Source organism: Drosophila sulfurigaster, chromosome 2R (genome assembly GCF_023558435.1).
Source record: "Drosophila sulfurigaster albostrigata strain 15112-1811.04 chromosome 2R, ASM2355843v2, whole genome shotgun sequence".
Classification (NCBI taxonomy): Eukaryota; Metazoa; Arthropoda; class Insecta; order Diptera; family Drosophilidae; genus Drosophila; species Drosophila sulfurigaster.
Genome location: NC_084882.1, coordinates 3,310,338 through 3,331,821, shown reverse-complemented (window position 1 = coordinate 3,331,821; position 21,484 = coordinate 3,310,338). Strand labels below are relative to the sequence as shown.

Here is a 21,484-nt window from a genome sequence, read left to right as displayed (position 1 = left end):
CTCAACTCATTTCCCGGGATGTATTGGTATGGAGAACAGTGACTGGCAGCTCCATCCTAGTCTCCCAGTTATGAGACCCCCTGCCGGTCTAATTACAGTTAATAAAATAATTTGGGCTATCAACTCCTTTGCGAAGGTCAGGTCGCCCTGTCTCGATGGACTTTCGCCAGCAATGCCGCAAGCCAGTAAGCTCACGATTGTTCCGTGGCTATCGGGTATCTATTCGGCGTGCCTCGCATGGGGTCATATCCCCACTCTTTGGAGAACCTCGAAAGTCATTTTCCTGCCCAAGGCGGGCAAATGCAGTCATGTGGTCCCAAATGACTTCCGGCCTATCAGCCTAACCTCTTTCCTGCTAATAACGTTGGAAAAGCTACTTGATTGCACATCAGAAGCAACTCAATGCATTTATTGTCCCCAAATCAGCATGCGTATACAAAGGGCAAGTCCATTGAGACAGCTCTCCATGCTCTAGTAGCCTCCATTGAAAAAGCAGACCATTATAAAGAATATGCCTTGGGTGCATTTCTTGACATTTCAGCACCTTCAATAACGTCACCACTGACGCTATTATGAAGGGCCTTACCTCAGTTAACACGGCACCAGCGATCCACAAATCAAATGCCCAACCACCCTTAGTTCCGTAATGGAACTTACTTTACAAGAAGTTAAAGCATGGGCCGAATCAGCCGGGCTCAGCATTAACGCGGACAAAACGGACCTTATCCTCTTCACGAAGAGGTATAAGGTACCTGCGTGGTCCCCCCCAAAAATAGGCTGCACCATACTAAAGCCGAGCCTAGCAGTAAAATACCTAGGTGTGGTCCTGGACAGCAAACTGTCATGGAAGCTTAACGTGTTAGAAAGGGTGAAGAAAGCCACCGGAGCCTTGTACATGGCGAAACAGATGCTTAGTTGCACTTGGAGCCTATCTCCTAATCTAATGCGGTGGATATACATCTCAGTTGTTCGCCCTATCCTCACCTATGGTGTTATAGTGTGGTGGCAGGCCACGGAAAAAAGCACGTACCTATCCATCATGGAAAGGACACAGCGACAAGCGCTATTGTGCATCACAGGCGCTATCAGGTCGACGCCAACTAAAGCCCTCGAGGTAATAGCTGGCGTCGTACCGTTAAACCTATACGCGCAATCCATAGCCGCAAAATCTGCCATTAGGATTGCCGCAACAGGCAACCTGGTCTGTTAGGCTATGGTCACATCGCCATTGGTAGAGAGACTAGTAGAGACTTGGACTATACTATCCCCCTTACCAGTACCGACCATATTAAAACAATATTCTTGGAACCGGACTGCTGGCGGGAAGGGTTATGCATTCCCGAAGCCCTCAACCTCTTCACCGACGGGTCGAAGATGGATGATGGTGTCGGAGCGGCCGTATACTATCCAGACCCGGTCTCCAAACATTCCTATAAACTCCCAGACCACTGCAGCATCTTCCAGGCGAAAGTTTTTGCCATTGGCAAGGCTGCCGAATTGGCTCGGGGTTTACAGCGTAATCACAACTGAATTAACATCTTTGTTGACAGCCAGGCTGCAATAAGATCAATATACTCTGATGTGGTCAAGTCCAAAGTTGTCCTGGACAGCAGAAGAGCAATAGAGTCGCTGAACGCATCTGCAGTCGTGCGTATCTATTGAATCCCAAGCCACCAAGGCATCGATGGCAACGAGATCGCAGACTCTCTCACCAAAGAGGGAGTGCTGCTCGATGCCGGTAACATGTGCAATGTTCCGATATCCCTGCGAACTCTAGGCAGAGAAATTGAGGTGCGCTCTAGACTTCAGTGGGACGCGAGCTGGCGCAATGCCAACTCGTGCAAAACTGCAAGGCTGATGTGTGCCTCTACTAACAAAAACTTAACTTAACTTAACTTAACTTAAACTACCGGTACAGCTACGGACCTCCACTGGTCTATGCTTTGCCCCGTACAGGGGCAGACGGTCCTACCTAATCCTTTTGTACATTGGTTGTGTTGGTCAGTTTTTGATTTGGGTTTGCGAAGAGATTTGGAAATTTTTTTAAGAGTTGGTTTAGATTTGTTTTCTGTGTTTCTGTGTTGATATTAGTGTATTTACTGCTTCGAAGATTTGTTCTTTTAAAGGGATTTTTATCTTGTTCCTGACTATCATTAGATTTTTACTTGGATTTATTTCTGCTCCTAATTCCTTTAAGGTGTCGTTACCTAAAATAGCATCAAGGGTTTCTAAATCTTTTAATAAGAAAAATTTCACCTCAACATCAGTTATGGTTAACAAGTTGGCATTATTGTGGTGTGTTACTAGTGTATTGTCTCCTATCGAGATGACATGAAAAGGTTTTCTATTTGGAGTTGGGTTTTCCACAAATTTTGGCTTGATGTAATTTGTACATTGACACTGGATCCAACAGTGTTTGTATGTTAAAGTTTCTCTGTCGTTTTTGTCCATCTGGTATAGGACCGGGGGGTCTTTTCCCAGCTTCGAATTGTGGTCTGTTCATATAGTTGAGAAATTTCGTTTGGAAGCTGAAATCCACATCCATTGGTTCTGGACGCGGTAGCGGTTTCGGGGCCATTGGCCTAGGTGATGCAACCTGTTGACAGGTTGTGGCAACGGTATATTGCCGTGGGTTGGCAGTTGGTTGGTACCCAGAATTCGGGAAATATTGTCTTGGTAGTGGAGTCGGTGGTTGTTGTCCGTAGTGTCTGTATTGTCGTGGCTGTTGTTGTCTGAAGGGGATTGGTGGTGGTTTACCACTAGTGTTTCTAAAATGTGACGGATGTCCTTTAAAAGTCGCATGTTTTGAGCTAATAGTTGGGTTTTTAATTTTTAAGCAGAAATGCAATGCGGTAGCTAAGTCTGCTGGTTCTTTCATGCCTAATAGCCGAGGCAAGTCACCTTGTAGCCCTCGAATGAAAGAGTCTAGCGCCTTGTCTCTGTATAATGTCATCAACATTGCTTCCCAGTTTCTGTCAATATCCATGCTACTCGTTTTATTTAAGATTAGGTACAAATGTCTGTATACATCTTTGTGGAAATCTTCCACTGATTGATTTGGACCTTGAACTAATCTAGTCATTTCATATTCTAGGGTGGCTATATCTCGTTTATCTGCATAATGTCACGAAATACATCTGCACATGGCATCCCAGTTAAGCGCTAGTTTATGTGCTTCTAAGGCTGATGTCAGAGTGCGCGCGAGAAGCGAAGCGAAGCGATGCGAGAAGCGATGAGCAAAGCGAGAAGATGTCAGAGTGAGAGCTTTGCGAGAGCGAGCTACATTGTTCTAGTTATTAATATGTTCAGTTATTAATATGATGGTGATGGATTCGGATGAAGATTTTTTTGCTTCAACTGCAACACTTAACTTTGTGTTAAAAAAGGGGCGTCCACCCGCTTAACAGGAGTAGAAACAAAAAAGGAGAGTTCAAAAATTTATATATTGATTTGAGAAATCACCCAGAAAAGTTTTGTAACTATACAAGGATGTCTATTTCTACTTTTGACTACATATTACATAAAATTAGTAGTCGGCTGGAGAAGCGTTGGCCAAATTTTGTTACACAACCCATACTGCCTTGCCAAAAATTAATAATCACATTGAGGTAAGTTTGTAATATATTTCAATTATATTAATTATGTGTGTATTATAGTATTTAAAGTATTAAATTATATTACGATTTAGTAAGATCATCAGTACTATTGTCGAAAGAAAAATTAAAAATAGTCTTTTGTATTTCCATTCTGCATAGTAACTTTTTCATCGGATCCATTTTCCGCATATATGGTATTAAACTATCGAAAAAGGACTCGTCGTCGTCTTTCTCTTTGTTTTTATTAATTTTCTTTTCAAGCAACATTAGTTTTTGTTGCTCAATAGCTACTAATTCCTCTGACGCATTAATTTTTTTTTGCTTTTTTTTTGGTGTTTCATATTCACATAGCTCGTGAATCTCTTCAGACATGATCTCATCTTGAGACAATTCAGAAGCAAATCCTGAACAAGATGGCTCAAAGCTTAATTGTGATGCTTCAAAATTGCCAACCGATTTACGGGGTTTTATTTGGTCCTTTAAAAAGAGTAGACTTTTAAAATGAGGCCAAGAAGTATAGTTGCTGTAAGCCTCCTCTGAAACACCAGAGCCGCCAGATTTTGAAATAGGAATTTTTTTCCATTCGTTGCGGAATTGGTCCCGGAGGTTCTTCCATTTTTTTTTTAAGCCGTCTTCTAAAATACAAATTTGATTAATTAATTAGAATAACGTCGAAAATTATCCGTAATTACAGATTTTAGCTACTGGAGCATCTTTCTCATCATTGGCATACTCATTTAAAATTGGAAGGACTTCTGTTTCAGTTTTAGTGAAAGAGACTGTAATAGCTCTTTGGGAAGAGCTACAACCGATACATATGCCTCAGCCCACGAAGGAAATAATTAGCAAGACGGCAGACAACTTTTGGAAGCTGTGGAACTTTCCAAATTGTGCTGGGGCTATTGATGGAAAGCATATACGCATTAGATGTCCACCTCATTCCGGGTCTATGTTTTATAATTATAAAAAGTACTTTTCCATAGTACTTCAAGGAGTGGCAGATGCCAATTGCAAATTTATTGCCATAGAAGTTGGAGGCTATGGAAAACAAAGTGATGGTGGAACATTTAATGCATCACAACTGTATATGCAGCTAAGGGCTCGACAATTTTTTCCGCCAGATTCTTGCTTGCCTGGAACAAACATTAAGATGCCATATGTCTTTGTGGGTGATGAGGCATATCCACTCCTAGAAAATCTTTTTAAGGCCATATTCTCGAAGAGATATAAATACCAATAACGAATACTTTAACAGTAGACTTTCCAGAGCTCGAAGATGCATTGAATGTGCCTTTGGTATCATGACATCCAAATGGCGTCTTCTCTGGAAGCCTATTGAGACTAATCCAGATTTTGTTGATATAATTGTAAAGAGTATATGCATTTTGCATAATACAATCATTGACCTTGAAGGGCCTTATGATATAAATTTAGAGTCACAACATTTTCATATTGACCTTGAAAATCATAACAACGCCGAAACTTTAAATCATGTAAATTTAAAACAGGCCAACTAATTAGAAACGCATTTCGCGACTTTGTTTGCACACACAGATGCACCGAATAAAAATATGTAAATACAAATAATTTGCAGTTATTAATAAATCTTTACTTACTTGATGTTTCTAACATGTTTTCAATTTCTGTCCAATTTTTTTCCACCAAAATTCTGTTGTGATAGTTTTTGTTTTTTTGGTCCCATAGCACTGGGCGTAAAAATACTTCACTAATTAAATTTTCGATGTCCATTTCGTTCTGGTGTTCTCTCACAAATGACATTAAATGCAAAAAAAACCCATGATTTTAGAGTAAACTGTACATAAAACTAAAAATAGAGTTACAAACTTACCATCTCAGCTTTCAAACACGCGTGCTTTGAAAATAAACGGTAATTAAAGCACAGAATGCAAGAAAACAATCGTACGCTCTGAGAGAGTTGAAGCGATAAAGCAGGTTGCAAACTGCTCTCTCGCTTTGCTCTCGCTTTCTCGCCTGAACTCGCAACTCGCTTCGCTCTCACTCTGACATCTTTCGAGCGATTGCATATGTAAAAGGTTGCAGTGGTTTATCGCTCGTTCTCGCCCAATATTATCGCATCGCTTCTCGCTCGCACTCTGACATCAGCCTAAAGCTTGGTCTGCACTTTTTGTTATCCTGTCTCGGATAGTGTGTAAGATATCATGATAGTTGGGCGTAGCTTAGTATGAGTTATATGCTTGCCCTTTTTTTTCCATGAGCTAAGTTCTTCAGGGTTTCCACTAAATTCACCTAAACCTTTTGCTATGTCGGGTACTCTGTCAATATCTGTCAAATTTCTTTGATGTTCTGTGGCAATAACTTGATTTGGGAGACTTAGAAAATCTTCTACAGGATTGGTATGTTGTCTTAATAATCTTGGCAATTGTTCGGTTTTTTTCTTCTACCTTGGAGGGTCCCTTGGGAATCGCAAAGTTGGAATAAGTTATATCACCATTGTGATCGTTTTGTTTGAGTTATCGTTTTACACTTATTTATGTACTCTTTTACTATATTCTATATGGACTTCTTAGAGTCTTGTATGCTTTGCAACGATTTGTTTCTTTCTTATTTTTAATTCTATTTTTCGCTTTTGATTTTATTAATTTGCTTTTGATTCAATATGGACTACATTGAGTCTTGTATGTTTTTGCACTTTGCTTTATGTTTTTAATTTGCTTTTGGTATTTTTCTTGTTTGTAAAAATTCTTATTTCTAACTTACATTAGCAATGATGTGGCCACCTTTCCTGATGGGACGTGGTTGTTCCTTTTTGCAGCTGCTACTGGGGCTCCGTGATCCATATCTTCTGTAGAGTATTCTCATAACGGATCTTGCAGAATGTGTGGTCCACCGATGCAGTTCTCACAATCTCACCCTTGCTAACTTAATGGCTTTGGTACGGGTTTATGTTGGCTAACTTAATTGCCGAGATTGTTTGAACTGTTCCTTCAACTGACTAACTTAATAGTCGTGAAGGTTTTGCAAATTTAATTGCCGTGGCCGCACTTGGTAAAATTAATGTCCTTTTTGGATTAGTTTCACTAGGTGAAATTAATGTCCTTTTGGCTAAGTTGCACTTGGTCAAATTAATGTCCTTGTCCTGATTTCTTATTTCACAGTGCTATTTTGATAATCACGAGCCTCTATTGAGATAATAACTTTGTTTGAATCGCGCACTTAGAAACGGTTTTGCTCTGTCGATTCGTTTTGCACGCACTTAGTTTTGCTCTGTCGTAACGCGATTTAACCGAAAATGTTCTTTGGGGCACTTAGATACGGTTTTGCTCTATCGATACGCGAACTTTCCGGTACCTGCTCGGGCGCCAGTTAATTATTCGTTTTGAAACAAAAAAATATATTTGTTTATGATTCCGATTCTTTATTGAAATCAAATTAGAGACTAAAAACTAGTTCAGAAGCTAGCCCTATATAAAGCTGGGAGTTTCAGCAGCGGCGTTGACAGCGCTGCTTTGGTTGGCGAATTGGGTGCAATGTTCGATGTTCTTGGAATAGCTTGCACCGGTATGTGGCGGATGTGTTGGGCAACTTGGTTTTGGGTCTTCTTGGAATATTACAGGTGCACTTGGCGCGTCAAGAAAGTTGGTCAGACGCTGAGTCTGCATATTGGACTTGTGGGATTTGAGTTTCGTAATGTTTTGTGTGTTATCTTGTATTTTCCTTTAGCACGCCGTTTAAAAATGCTGTTTTAACGTCTATTTGATGGACTTTCAGAATATATTAAACTGCTAAGGATATCATGAATCGGAAGCTCGAAACTCTAGCAACAGGGGCAAATGTTTCCTCATAATCGATTTGATACTTTTGAGTAAAACATCGAGCCACTAATCTAGCCTTGTCTATGACTGGATTACCCATTTCATCATGTTTAATAGCAATCACCCATTTACTGCCAACAATATAATAATTGTCTAAGAATTATTCATCTCATGATCACTCAATTCAGTTTGTATAGCCTCTTCCCAACAAATTTTATCTCTTCTATATTTTATTTAATCGAAATTATTTAGGACATCATTGAGAATAGCATGAGCGTTGGATATCTGGGGCTTTTTCTGTAATCTTTCACTCCTTCTTCTCGTTACAATATCGTTACTATTGTTGTCAATACTATCAAGATGTCTCTTACTTTCAGAGGATAAGCTTGCTTTCTTTTCCTACTCTTCGGGAATTCTTCTTTTTCGTTGTCCCTACTTTCATTCAGAATATTTTCACTTTCCTTACTATCATTCGGGAAACTTTCATTTTCCTTACTATCATTCGGGAAATTTTCATATTTGATGGCTCTAGAGTTAACCATATTGGTTTCATCGACAACAACATCCCTGGCTACAATAAAAGTGCCATTAATAGCATCCCACAATCTAAAGCCATTTGGTTCGTATCAGACAAGGACACTTTTCTTTGATTTGTTATCAAATTTTCCATTTTTTTTTTATTATGCACATATATGGTTTTTATTGTGCCACTTCTCATAAGGGGTCTTTTTTCTATGTTCTAGTGCTCTACTTGGAATTCTATTAATTAGGTATGTGACAGTCAACACTGCTACACCCCAAAAGTTTTTTTTATAATTGTGCAGCTTTAATCATTGCACGGGCTTTCTCGGTAATGGTTCGTATCATTCGTTCAGATACACTATTTAATTGGGGTGTCTGTGGCACTGTCTTGACACAAAAATTACGCATTTCATTTGACAATTATTACCTTGAGATTAAAATGGGCATGACTTTTCGCTACAAAATCTTGAAACATATTGAATATATCTGATTTGTTTTATTAGGTAAGTGACACGGTAATGTGTGAACTCATTTACAAAGTTAACAAAATAATTCTTTTAGTCTAAAGAAACCGGTGTAATATGTCCGCACACATCAGAATGTTCTAAAAAAAGGGTCTTGTAATATGGCTTTTATCCTTAAAATGATTAAATGGGAGCCTAACTTGCTTTCCACTTAGACAAGGTTCACATATTTCATCAGACAACTTTAAACTATTAATTAGGCTTGTGTCATTAAATAAGTTATGTATTTCTCTTTATTTCTAGTAATTTGGCATTGCTAATATGCGCAAACCTCTTATACCATAGACTATAATTGTTTGCTTTACAAGCAATGTATGCTTGACAGTTTATAATTGGTACATTGTTCAACATACCTGATTGTCAATCAATTTTTTGATATGGTGACTCCATCACTGTCAAATTGGGTTGTCAAACCTGCCTCTTGCAAGCGTTTCACGGATATAAGGTTTCCAGAATCCTCCTCGCAATACAACACATCCTCCAGTGTTATTTCACAAATATTGTGCAATCGCACAACACCACGCTTGGTAGTGTAAATGAATTCTCCTTGCTTGGCTACAGCGATCTTCAGTGGCGGCTCCAGTTCCACACATCAGCATACAGAGAGTTATTATTTATTAAATGATCCCTCGCTCCCGAATCAAGGATAAAATTATATATGTCCGTCTCATGGTTGGTTACCATGAATGCTATGCCGTGTGATGCGATGGTTTGAGCTTGTCTATTTTCGTTTTGATTTTCATTAATTTTATTTCTATTATTATTTTTATTTAAGTTTGTTATTCTTTTAAAATGATAGCAATGCCTTTTAATATCCTACCTTGTGACATTTAATATTGCCAATTTGCGTACGATTACGTATTTATTGGTTGTGTGACTTTGTTTTTGAATGAATGTTTTTGATTATTCTTATTATGATTACTATTTTGAACTAACACTTTCATAACTTTTTACTTGTGTCCTTTTGATAATTTCTAATTTTTACTTCATGGTCCAACAATGTATTTTTAACAAAACCTAATGTCAAATTTTCTCCTGACAGACTTTCAATTGCTGTAATAACGTCAATGTATGGCGAAGGCAATTTGATCAGTAGGTATGAAAATTTGACCATTTCATCAATGAAAAAATGTAAAAGTGGCATCTCGCCCGAATGTTTAAGAGTAAGCGTATTTCTCACCGGTTAACGGCTTTATATTTTGCTTCGACTTTTCTTTTACTACCTACACAAACACACAAGGCTTGTAATAGTGCAGATATGTAAAATGAATTTCACAACAAACCACAATAGAAAAAAGACGACACGAAAAAAAAAATTCACAAGAATTTACATAGGTATATACATATGTTAGACGACGCAAAAAAAGGGGTTTCACAAGAATTTCCAATGATATATAGCCGACGTTTTTTTTTTATATTATTATTAGTCATGAACTGGACCCATAACCTTTTGATTTAATGGTTTTATATTCCCAATAGGAGTAGTTATGTTTTAAGACTGCATTTAATTATACCGCAACACCAGCACCACAACTTAGCTCAACGACAATGTCACAATAAAAGGGAAAAAGATCGGTCAGTGTGACCAAAGGCTACGTTTTCATTAAAGCCTTAAAACTATAAATGTATCCTAAATGGTATTTCTGTATGGGAATAGGGGTATTCCAATAATATAAAACTACATTAAAAGAGTACAAAATGTACCAGATTGCCAGCCAAAGCTACTATGACTCGTTAGTACGAGTTGTAGGTGTTTTTCCCATACAAATGAACTTGTTAAATAACTTATACATATTTTATCCGATCGCAACCACACTTCTAAGAATCCTAAATACTTTAGTTATTTAGAGACTATAAATTCAAAATGATTGTTATTCGGCTTTTGACAATGTGTCGGGGCGGAAGTGGGCGTGTCAAAATTTATACACAAACTTGATCTGCCTACAAATATAACAAATTCTGTCAAAGAAAAATTATATCTCAATCTCTCATAGTCTCTGAGATCTAGGTGTTCATACTGACGAACGGGCAGACAGACATGGCTAGATCGTCTCAGCTGTTGACGCTGATCATAGTCGCCGACGCCCTTTTCCGACAACCCCTTACCAGGCTGGCCATGTTAAAGGAGGAGACCCAACCTTGATCTTGGTTATCACGGTGCATGCAACAGGTGAGTGAGGAGCCACAGCGCTATCCGGACTATTTAATCGGGGACGGCCAACTTTTCCGACACATCGTGCATCGGTCCGATGATTTCGATGACGTCACCTGAAAGTGGTGTGTACCCCGGGCCATGCTACTTCGTGTTCTCCAAGAGTGTGAGGACCAACTAGCTGCCAGTCACTTAGGAGTGCGCAAGACCATTCTTCGGATCAGTCAGCGGTACTACTGGCCAAGTATGCATCGGGACGTCAAGAAACACGTCCGGCAATGCCTAAACTGACAGAAGTTTAAGGCATCGCAACAAAAACCCGCCAGACCCATGCATACTCGACCCTTCGTCGTCATTGGACGACGTCGGCCCACTTCCTCGTTGTAAGCAAGGTAACATCATGCTCCTCGTTTTTTTCGACTTTTTCTCCAAATGGGTGGAACTAGTACCACTACGAAGTGCCACCACTGCGAGCCTTCAACGTGCGTTCCGCGAGCTTATCCTCGCTCAGTTCGGGTAAGGTACAGGGTAGGGAGCCCCGACTTCCCGGAGGATTATACGACGAGGTGACACCAGAGGCCCCCGGCGAAGTAGAAGACCCCGGCAGTAAAGCGACGAGATTGCAGGAGATATTCATGATCGGAGAGGCAATGGCGACCCACGCTGCACGGAAAGGTGCTTTTGCGGCAACACCATCTCTCCAATGCTGCTGTCGGTTTCGCAGCAAAGCATAGCATAGCAGCAAACATCGTCCGACTTGAGCACACAACGACCAACCAAAGAAGAGTGGCTAACATCGTAGATCTTCGAGAGTTCCAGGAGCAGAGGACTGAGTCCGAGGCCGAAGATTATGAGAGCGACACGTTGAGAGCCGCGATCAAACCCTGATCCTATCCCTCCGACCACAACCCCCCAGTCGTCGTACCAGTTAATCTAATTACTCTTTTCTTGACTATTGCAGAACATGGAGACGATAGACCTTAGCGGTTCCTCCCTGCCGCGCGACTATGCCGGCGACGAACCCGACCCCGACCTGCACTGGATGGCGCCCGACAGCACAGTGCCCCACTGCTCCTACCCGGACACCTTCTACGAATCCAGCGAACCCAGGGTGTATAATTCCGTCAGCGAGGAGGAAGAGGCCTACGAGAAGGAAGAGAGAAGCGAGGCAGGCCTTACGACTTCCACCCGGCGCCTATTCACCGCGACCTGGACAACGTCGCGACCCGCGACATGGACGCGGAGTCTATGGCCGAACTGCGGCGAAGCTGAGCGATACCAACCGCCTCCCACCGAGGATAGTGACACGGACGAATCGTTCTACGTCCACCAAGTAGGTCGTTCCGTGTCGTACGAGCCAGCCATACGTCCGTGGGGAATGCGGGTAACGCGCGAGGACCGGGCCGTAGTGGACGTGATCCAGGAGAAACCCCCACCACCTATTTCCACTTTCCCGAAAAGTGAAACTATCACGGACCCGCCATAGCCGACCGCCCAGTACCACACCCCTACTTCCCACCTAGACTTGACCTAAGACTGGTCGACTTGCTGCCCCCCGAATCCCTGACTAAGTTGCAACCAACGTGGCACAACCTCGCCGACGCTCCACCTGAATTTGTCCGCCCCAGACCTTCCGCCATACGTTTCATCCATACAACAGATCTCCGGGACCCCGATGAACCCACTTCTTCTACACACCCCACCGAGAGCAGGCCGCTCACGCCAGCCGACCCACCCCACGAAGGCCCGCATTGGGAATCCGCGTTATCGGACGACGAGCCGGACGGACTTCGGTTCCGCCGGCAGTACGCCAAGATTTCAACTACCTACGAAGAGGCCGACCATCTTTCCGACCTACTCGACATTCTGGATCAGGACATGGTACCAATGGAGGAGGACGAAGAGAACGATCTGATGTCCGAGGTGGCCCGCGGAAGCGAGTTCGTCGAGGCCCCACGAGTTGGACCGTGGAGACACCCCACCGCATTACCCCGGGGCCTGGTTGAGGAGGTTCGCTTAAGCTAGGGACGACACCACCTATCGGCGGGAAAGGGGGGAGTGTAACAAAAAAACGCTGTGCAACAAAAACTATAATAATTTGCACAACGTGTTTGTGAACAAAAAAATAAAAATATATAAGGTACATAAGGTACCTATAAGGTACATAAAACAAGTAAGAAAGCTACAGCCGAGTGTGCTCGACTGTGAGATACACGCTACTCATTTTGAATAAAAGCAATATATTTTGCTGTATTATTCTCAAAATATACCAAAATAGTACAAATACTAAAAATATACCAAATGGTATATTTGGTATATTGATATAGTACCGCATTCAGTAGGCGTTTTTGCCCATGCAAAAGTATTTCTTTAATAACTTAGACAACTTTTATCTCATCATAACCAAATCTTGTTATTGTATATGCTACTCTAGCTTTAAAATTACGGTTGTTATTCAAGTTTTGTTAATTTGCGGGGGCGGAAGTGGACGTGGACTATCTCTTATAGTCTCTGAGATCTAGGTGTTCGTATGACAGACGGACATGGCTAGATCGTCTCGGCTGTTGACGCTGATCAAGAATATATCGACGCATTTGCGCGAAAGTATCGCATGTCGCTTTTTTTTTCGAAATTGAGATTTTAATGCGAATTGTTAGGCACCTAATGTCTCAATACCCTGCGAAATATTATAACCGAAAACCCTATAGTTTCGATAAAAATTAAGTTTCAATTTTATCATATGTTACAGTGCTTTTCAATGTGCGCGCGAAATTATCGTATGTCCATAAAAAATTTGTATACCCGCTACCCATAGGGTAGAAGGGTATTATAACTTTGTGCCGGCAGGAAATGTATGTAACAGGTAGAACGAGGCATCTCCGACCCTATAAAGTATATATATTCTTGATCAGCGTCAACAGCCGAGACGATCTAGCCATGTCCGTCTGTCCGTCTGTGTGTCTGTCCGTCCGTCCGTATGAAACGCTGGATCTCAGAGACTATAAAAGATAGAGCTATAATTTTTTTTCAACAGCATTTGTTATGTTTGCACGCAGACCACTTCCGCCCCCACAAATAAAAAAAAACTAATAAAAAGCGTAATTTTAAAGTTAGAGTTGCGAATTTTGGTATATACAATATTAATTATAGTAGTTGTTATCGTGGCGCAGATAGTTCCAAGTTTCCATTTCGCGGTTTATATTTACTAATATATATATTTGAACTTTCGGGTTATTGGACAATGAAACGCACAGAGTTGGGGTTGATGGGGGTGACCGCTATGGAACAAACGTAGATCGATACTGGAGAGGCAAAATGCCGACGGCATTTATATATATAAAAATTGTCGAAGTTATTAAAGAAATACTTTTGTATGGGCAAAAACGCCTACTTACTAGGGGTCTTAGTTGCTTTGGCTGACAATCTGGTATATTGTGCCGTCTATGGTATATTTTAAATGCGGTACTATATCGATATACCAAATATACCATTTGGTATATTTTTAGTATTTTAGCAGTATTATAGGTATATTTTAGGGAAAATACCAAAAAAAATATATTGCTTTTTTTTCAAAATGGGTAGCGGGTATCTCACAGTCGAGTACACTCGACTGTAGTTCTCTTACTTGTTGTCGAGTACACTCGACTGTAGTTCTCTTACTTGTTTTCCTCTGGTGTGACACTTTTTAGTAGTTTTGTCTCCTTAAGCGATTTGCAACACTTATGACGAGTTAAATTTGAAGAATTTTTGGGAAATATAATATTATAAAATAGTCTTACAGGATAGACAGAATCTGAATCCATCCAAAATAGTTCCGTCCTCCTTAATAATATCATATAAAATTTCCCAAACAAAGCTCCTTCCTTTGTGTTGAGATGACAATGTTCAGGTATTTGCGCGTATTTTTTCTAATATATGCTTCATATCGATGAGACAACAAATACATACTGAGAGATAATTGTCCAAAAAATTCATAGTACTCTATTTTGCTGTTGTTGCTAACTTAACGCCAGCGATGCCCAAGCCCACAAAAATGGTTGCAAATTTGTTTTTGTATTTTCGCCGAAGATAGACTGTATGTACACAGCACTCAGCATAGGAAAGCACGCATTGCAAAACCCATTTTTCGGTTTCCTCTATCGTCTGCTATTCGCTGCTCGGGCATCGCTGCTTTACGCACATCAAAATATAGTTAAAGTAAAATACCCAAATTAACAGTTAAAGGAACGGCTGAGTTTATTCAATGCTTGCCTTCGTAGGCTGAGCAAATGTGAGCGTAAAATTTTGTGAGTAAAGCATTTCGGCCGAACGCTCACATCGTACACGAATGAGCTATACGAAAACATGGTCTGTAGTACAGACCTATTGGGATCGATACCTTTTTTTTTGAGAACTTTGCTTTTATCAATTGAATCTTCTTCTTAATTTTGAGACTAACAATAAGTTTACGAATCTTAACATTATAATTTATCTAACAGTGTGTTAAGACTGCATTCTGGTTGCGTGTCCCTCAAGTCGGTCGCTGGGTAGGTAAATCATTACGACGAAGACGTGATTGGTTGCTCAGCCTTGTTAGACCTCTCGCCAGGGTGCAACAATAGCTTGGTAAAATACTTTTCCTTCTGTTCTGCGATCACTTCTTTGACTGGTAGAATGTTAAAGTCGCGATGTATGTTTTTGTTACGATGGTTCTCAAGATCTTCGACTGAGCTGCTGGACTATGTCAATATTGCTATTGCTGGCATTCCCCCCATAACTGGGAGCCGTACATCCATATACGTTTTGGTACCGAGTTATACAGCAGGAGTTTATATTCAAGGCTAAGGCTAAGAGCGAGTGTTGATAAGCCAATGAAGGCTGCTGGCTTTTAGCTTTAGGTGTGTTCTTTTGGCTTCAATGTGCCGGCGCCATGTGAGTCTTCTGTCAAGTGTACTCCTAGATATGTCACTTTGTTTGCTTGCGGGAGTAGAGTGTTGTTTAACGTTAGCGGCGGGCAGTTTTGCCTGTTCAAGGTAAATGTAACGTTCACTTTAATTCTCCAATCTGATAGCCATTTTTCGACATCGATTATATGAAGAGCTAGCTGCGCAGTTGTTTGCCTCGGGGCATTTTGAGCGGCTGAAAATAGCTGTATCATCAGCAAACGTAGATGTTGTTATAGTGTTGGCCCTAGCACGCTACCTTGAGGAGCTCCAGCTCCAACAGTGAAATCTTCAGATATAGCAGGGTTGCATCTCACAACAAATTTTCTGTCGTAAAGGTAAGACTCTAAAAGCTTGTGGGTGTTGTTGGGGAGCATTGTCTTGATCTTGTACATTAGACCTTCTAGCCAGACTCTATCAAATGTTTGAGAGACATCTAAAAATATGGCAGTACAGTACTGTCGTTCTTCGAACGCGTTCCGAATTTCTGATGTTATCCGGTTGACCTGGTCAATTGTTCCGTACCTTTCACGAAACCCAAATTGGTGTGACGGGATTCCTTCCTGGAGTCTTAGGTATATATTTATACGAGTCAAGACGCATTTTTCAAAGACTTTAGATAAGCATGAAAGTAGGCTTATAGGTCTATACGACGTGGGGATTGTATGGTCTTTTCCCGGCCTTGCTATTATTATTACAATTGACTTTTTCCAACTTACTGGATAGTGGCCAAGTTTTGCGACGGCATTGAAAAGATTTGTGATAGTGCAAACGGCGAAATATAGGAGTTCGATGATCATTTTATTTGTTATTTGGCGTTATTTGGAGTTATTTGGCCTGTGAGATTTTTAATAGGCATCACGGTTTCTTTCGGTGAGCTCAGAGTTGGGTGAGCTCTTCATAGTGAGTGTTTTGTACTAGAAGCACACAATTGCTCTATGTAGTGGCAGTGGACTAATGCTTCTTCTTGGTGTAGAGCTTTAGTAAGTTCACATGAGGCATGTCTAAAATTTTGCTTAGAAGATGGCGATCTGTGGAATTGCTATTCTTGACGCAAACGTTGCTTTTCGAGGACGAGCTGCTCGATTTGTAGATTTGTCTTCTTTTGAATGCGTTGTGTATTTATAGTTTGAGTTGTTGAAGCTGGAGCTGCAGAGACAAATACAGACTCCAGTGAATTAACAAAGCTGTCTACGTCGGCTTCATTGTTGAGATGAGGACTTAGCTCGATGTGTGAGCTAATATACTTTCTGTACTTAACCCAATTGGTTTTCTGTGAGGTCAATTTTAGTGATTGTTCCAATGTTCCTGGATGACGGTCTGCCGGCCAGTATGATGGTGAGCTAGAAGAAACATAGTCGAGCTTGTTCTTGGCGTTGATAATTGCATTATAGAGCTGCTTTCCTTTTGGAGTCATGAGACGAGATCCCCAGTGTGTGTGCTTGACATTGTGTCTCCTGCTGCTATGAAGTGAGTTGAAAAACTGCATAAACTCATCTTCAGCTACAGTGAAGCAATGGGGGCAGTAAACGGCGGCTAGTGTAAGTTGGTTGTCAGTACTTAATTGTATATTTATAGATGTGGCCTGTAGGTAGTTTTTAGCAAATTTGTTATGATAGCGGTGCTTAATACGGCTTTTGATTAGAATTCCAGTCCCACCATGGGTTTTACCATCTGGATGATTTGTTCCGTAGAACGAATATCCTCGTAGTTGAAAATTGTATTTGTTTGTAAGGTGTGTTTGTGAAAGCAGCATTACGTCGATTTGATTGTCGAGCAGGAATTGAGATAACTCAAGTTTGTGCTGCGAAACGTCGTTAGCGTTCCACGTAGATATCCGTAGGGAATTCATTATTTGGATTGTTGTGAAACCAGTATTTGAATCAATAGATTTTGGTTTCGCATTAAATCTTGCATAGTTGTGGGCATAAATAACATAAATTCCGTAAGGTTGTTGTAGACTGCATATCATAGCTTCGAAGTTGCTATTTGACTGCTCCGGCGATTGATACTGCTGAGCCATGTTCGGTTCTTGGTATGCTGATTGCAAAAATGAACTTTTTGAGGCAGGGGTAGCCGGTCCTGATTTTAAAGCGCTTGCGTATGTCACACTTTTTTCAGAGTTAATAGGTCCTAGCGAGGATCTGGCTGCAGTCGAGAAGAAGACTTCAGGGTTTGATCTTGAGGCTTTCAACGTTTTATTTTGGGTGCGGGCGGTAATTCCTTTCTAGTGGATGCGGCTTTTCAGATCCTTATAAACTGGGCAACCTCTATAGTTAGCAGTGTGATTGCCACCGCAGTTGGCTCACTTTTTTCGAGTTGCTGTCACCTTTACTCGCTGGGCAGTGTGCGGAGTCATGAAGCTCTCCACAAACTACACACACCGGGCGCAGTTTACAGTATGACCTTGTATGACCATATTCTTGGCAGTTCGCACATTGTACCGGACCATTGCATTTGTGCGGTTCCTCGACTGTAATTCGGCGGTGCAGCAGGAACTGAAGATTATATATAGGGTGCACTTCGTATTTCTTCAGGGGCCTATTTTCTGGCTCGAGCTCAACCTTAAAGAGTGGCTACGGCTTTCTATCCCTGTTAAGGATATTGAAGACTGTCTTTGCGCTAAATCCCTTCTCTTGTAGTGCCTTTGTTATCTCTGCAGGCGTTACTTCGGATTCTATACCCTTATGTACGACTTGCAAGCCCTTGCTGCTTTTAAGCCGATACGTGTAAAAGTTCTTTTTATTATCGGTAAGATATTTCGATAATATTCTGTAATTGTCTTCAGACTTCATTTGAACTTTTGTTTCGTGAATGTTGCCCTTTACAAGGGGTATTATGTGGAAGTTATCCTTGCCAATAAGCTCAATAATTTTGTTGACGAGAACATTGGAACTTTTGTCTCGTATATAAATAGGCGGAGGCTTTGGCTTCCTTTTCTGGACTTCAGTAGATTGGGTCGCCTCAACCTCATAGGCGCCTGCCAAGATTTCGAATCGGTTCGAGTTCATGTCCGTTTCTATTGCAGCTAGGCCAGCATTGCCACGGGTTATTTTGAGAATTTGAGAATTTAGAGGGCTCATCTTTCTTTTAATTTGAATGTAGCGATCCATACCAGTCTGCACAGCCGGCTTAATAAGTTCATTGTTGTTGTTCTGTTTTTCGGGCAGCGCAGCGACAGACGTACAGACAGATGTTTGCGCTGCTAGCTGATGATGTCGTTAAACGCGCTGTCGATACAGTTGCGGTTGTTGTTGTTGTTACTGTTGACGTTGTCAGCGAAATTGCGGTGCTGGTTACTGCGCTCTTAGGCTGCAGAGACATCGATGGAAGCGAGGGAGAGCATGAGCGCGCTCTATTGCTCTCTACGTTTAAGAGGTCGGTCGAGTTGGGGGTAATTGACCGCACTTGATCAGAGCTTGCATTATTTTCGGTCGCTTTAAAAGAGAAGTACGCGTTGTTTCTTTGTTGTGAGAGCCGTCTCTCGTCTTGCTCACGGTGACGTTGTGCACGAATGTCGTTTTCACTCATTGTAATCGAGATTGATTAGTTGGGATCGATACCTAACAACGAACTTGTCCTAGTTTTCATCGACTATTATTCGAGGTATATGGAATACAAGTTTCTAAAATCGATCTCATCAATGTCGTTAATCAGCGCAATGATTAAACTTCCACCAGATTAGGCTATTCTAAAAAGCTAGAAACTGACAACGGAAGAAAATATGTTGGTACAGAATTTGAGGAATTACTGTACGCAATGCGGAATAGAGCAAGTAACATTGTCACCTTATTGGCCTCAAGCAAATGGGGATGTTGAAAATATCAATAGATCGTTAGTAAAGAGGCTAAAAATTGCATACACCAACAAGAAGAATTTCAAAGAAGAAATTCAATCATTTGTTATGATATTTAATGTGACTCCCCATGAAACCACAGGGTCTGCACCAATGGAATTAACGTTCAATCGAGTAGTAAGAGACAACATTCCGGGTGTTCGGGACTTAATAGGAGAATAGAGTGATTCAGTTGAAAGAAGAAATCAATGTTGAAGCGGGAGACAAGGTTTCTTTTTTAAATTTAATTTTTCCCACAAGCTAACACCAAATTTTGACACCACCGAATTCATCATAGAGGGAAGAGAGGGAGCCACTATAAAAATAACAGGTGGAGCAAAGACTTTGACAAGAAATGTCAGCCATGTGAAAAAGATTTCACAAGCACAGTTTTGAGTTGAGACCGGTGATCACTCTTCCCAGTGTTTAAAAAACTGCAGTCGAAGTAGCAGAAGTCGCAATATTTTTGCTTTTCACTGCTTCGACTGCGAGCGACTTCTTAAAATGAACAGTTGCTTCTTCTTTTGTTTCTGAAGAAACAGAAATCGCACTCGAAGCAAAAGCAGAAAACGATCGCCGACGAAAAGCGAATCAGCAGCAGCAGACGCCTTGTAAAAAGTTTTGATTTTGCTTTGCTGCTGCTTTCGCTAAGCAACGCAAGTCGAAGCAGCAGCAACTGCTCGACTTCTGCAAGTCGCCAGCAGCAGCAGTCGCTGTTTGAAAATTTTTGATTTTGCTTTGCTGCTGCTTTCGATTATGCAAGTCGCTGCATGACGCAGTCGCGATTACTGTCGAAACTACTGTCACGTCTCAATTCTTCTGCGTATACTGTTTGATTCTTGATTCTTGTGCATCAGTGTCAATTGAAGCAAGATCGCTACAGGAGCTTAATTGTTTAACTATAGCGCAAAGTGATATTTGGATGTACTTCGAGAATAATGTTTATGAAGGCATAGCTACAAGTAAAACATGTAAAAATAAACTAAAAAATAATAGACTTTCAAATTTATAAACTAATTTACTTAATTTACACAAAATAAAATTTTATTTGCTATATATATAATTATAAATGCTACATGTGTTGAACAGTTAGAAAAACGTCGTCATAATCAAATTCATCCATAAAATTAAAAAAAAAAAATTGGAAAAAAAAAAAATTGAAGTGAATAGAAAACAACTGCTGAGGTCATATATTGGATTGGTGGCAGAAGACAGCATTCCTTTTATCGAAATATCGTTGACCCAATTTCTGATGGACTTAAAGCCGCTGACGGAAAAAAATTACGTTAAATGCATCAAGCTGAAAAAAAAAACTTTGCAAACAGTGGCAAACAATATAAAAGCGGATATAACTACTGAAGTGGCAAATAAATCTCTAAAAATAGACAGTTCCACGCGGCTGACAAGAAACATTTTTGGCATAAGTGCTCAATATATTGGTTCAGCTCAAATAAAATCACTTTTTGGGCATGGTAAAGGTGTTGGATCGAGCACAGCCAAAAATCTCGTCGCTGAAGTGCTAAAAGTCCTAAATAAAATATAAATGCTTAGATTTCAGTCCATTTCAGCAAGAGCATGCAGTTGCTATGGAAATTTTTACACCCATTGCAATGGCTACAATTAAAAATTTCCAGAGAAAAAATTTTAAATGATGCAACTCACGATATAACAAGAACATTGGCGAAAAGATTCTGAGCTCTATAGAAAGGCGATCGAAAATATTAATAAATACTAAATTTCTCATTTCGTCTTTGTTTTTGGATCCTCGTTTTCAACATACATTAGCACCACAACAAAGAAATGATGCAGTGAATCATTTCGTCATAAATTCAACTAGACGGTTATGTTCAATACCAAATTCGGACTCACATAATTCTGTGAACCATTTTTTTGATGAATAAGAAAGTTGTTAAACGCTTACTTAGAGCAAGGAATCCAAACGGAAGTCAGTACTACATTCGACGTCTACTCAAAGATTGCCAATCTTCAACTTCCTTTCAAAAAAATCGATGCAGACGTTCTTACATTTTGGAAAGAAACGCAGGAGCGTGACCAGGAGCTATATGCACTCAGTAATGTTTGCTTTGCTGTACCACCAACTCAGGAATATATGTACTTATATACAAATGTTTTAATAAA

At 40.5% G+C, this 21,484-nt stretch overlaps 1 long non-coding RNA gene across 1 annotated transcript; it reads right to left on the bottom strand.

Moving 5' to 3' along the window:
• Positions 1 to 3,603: 3,603 nt before the first annotated feature.
• LOC133838972 (uncharacterized) lies at positions 3,604 to 5,719 on the bottom strand. The gene is made up of 2 exons (XR_009894037.1): positions 5,213 to 5,719; positions 3,604 to 4,231 (listed from the first exon to the last, which is right to left on the bottom strand). It is a non-coding gene; the product is annotated as an uncharacterized LOC133838972 (long non-coding RNA).
• Between the last annotated feature and the right edge of the window lie 15,765 nt (positions 5,720 to 21,484).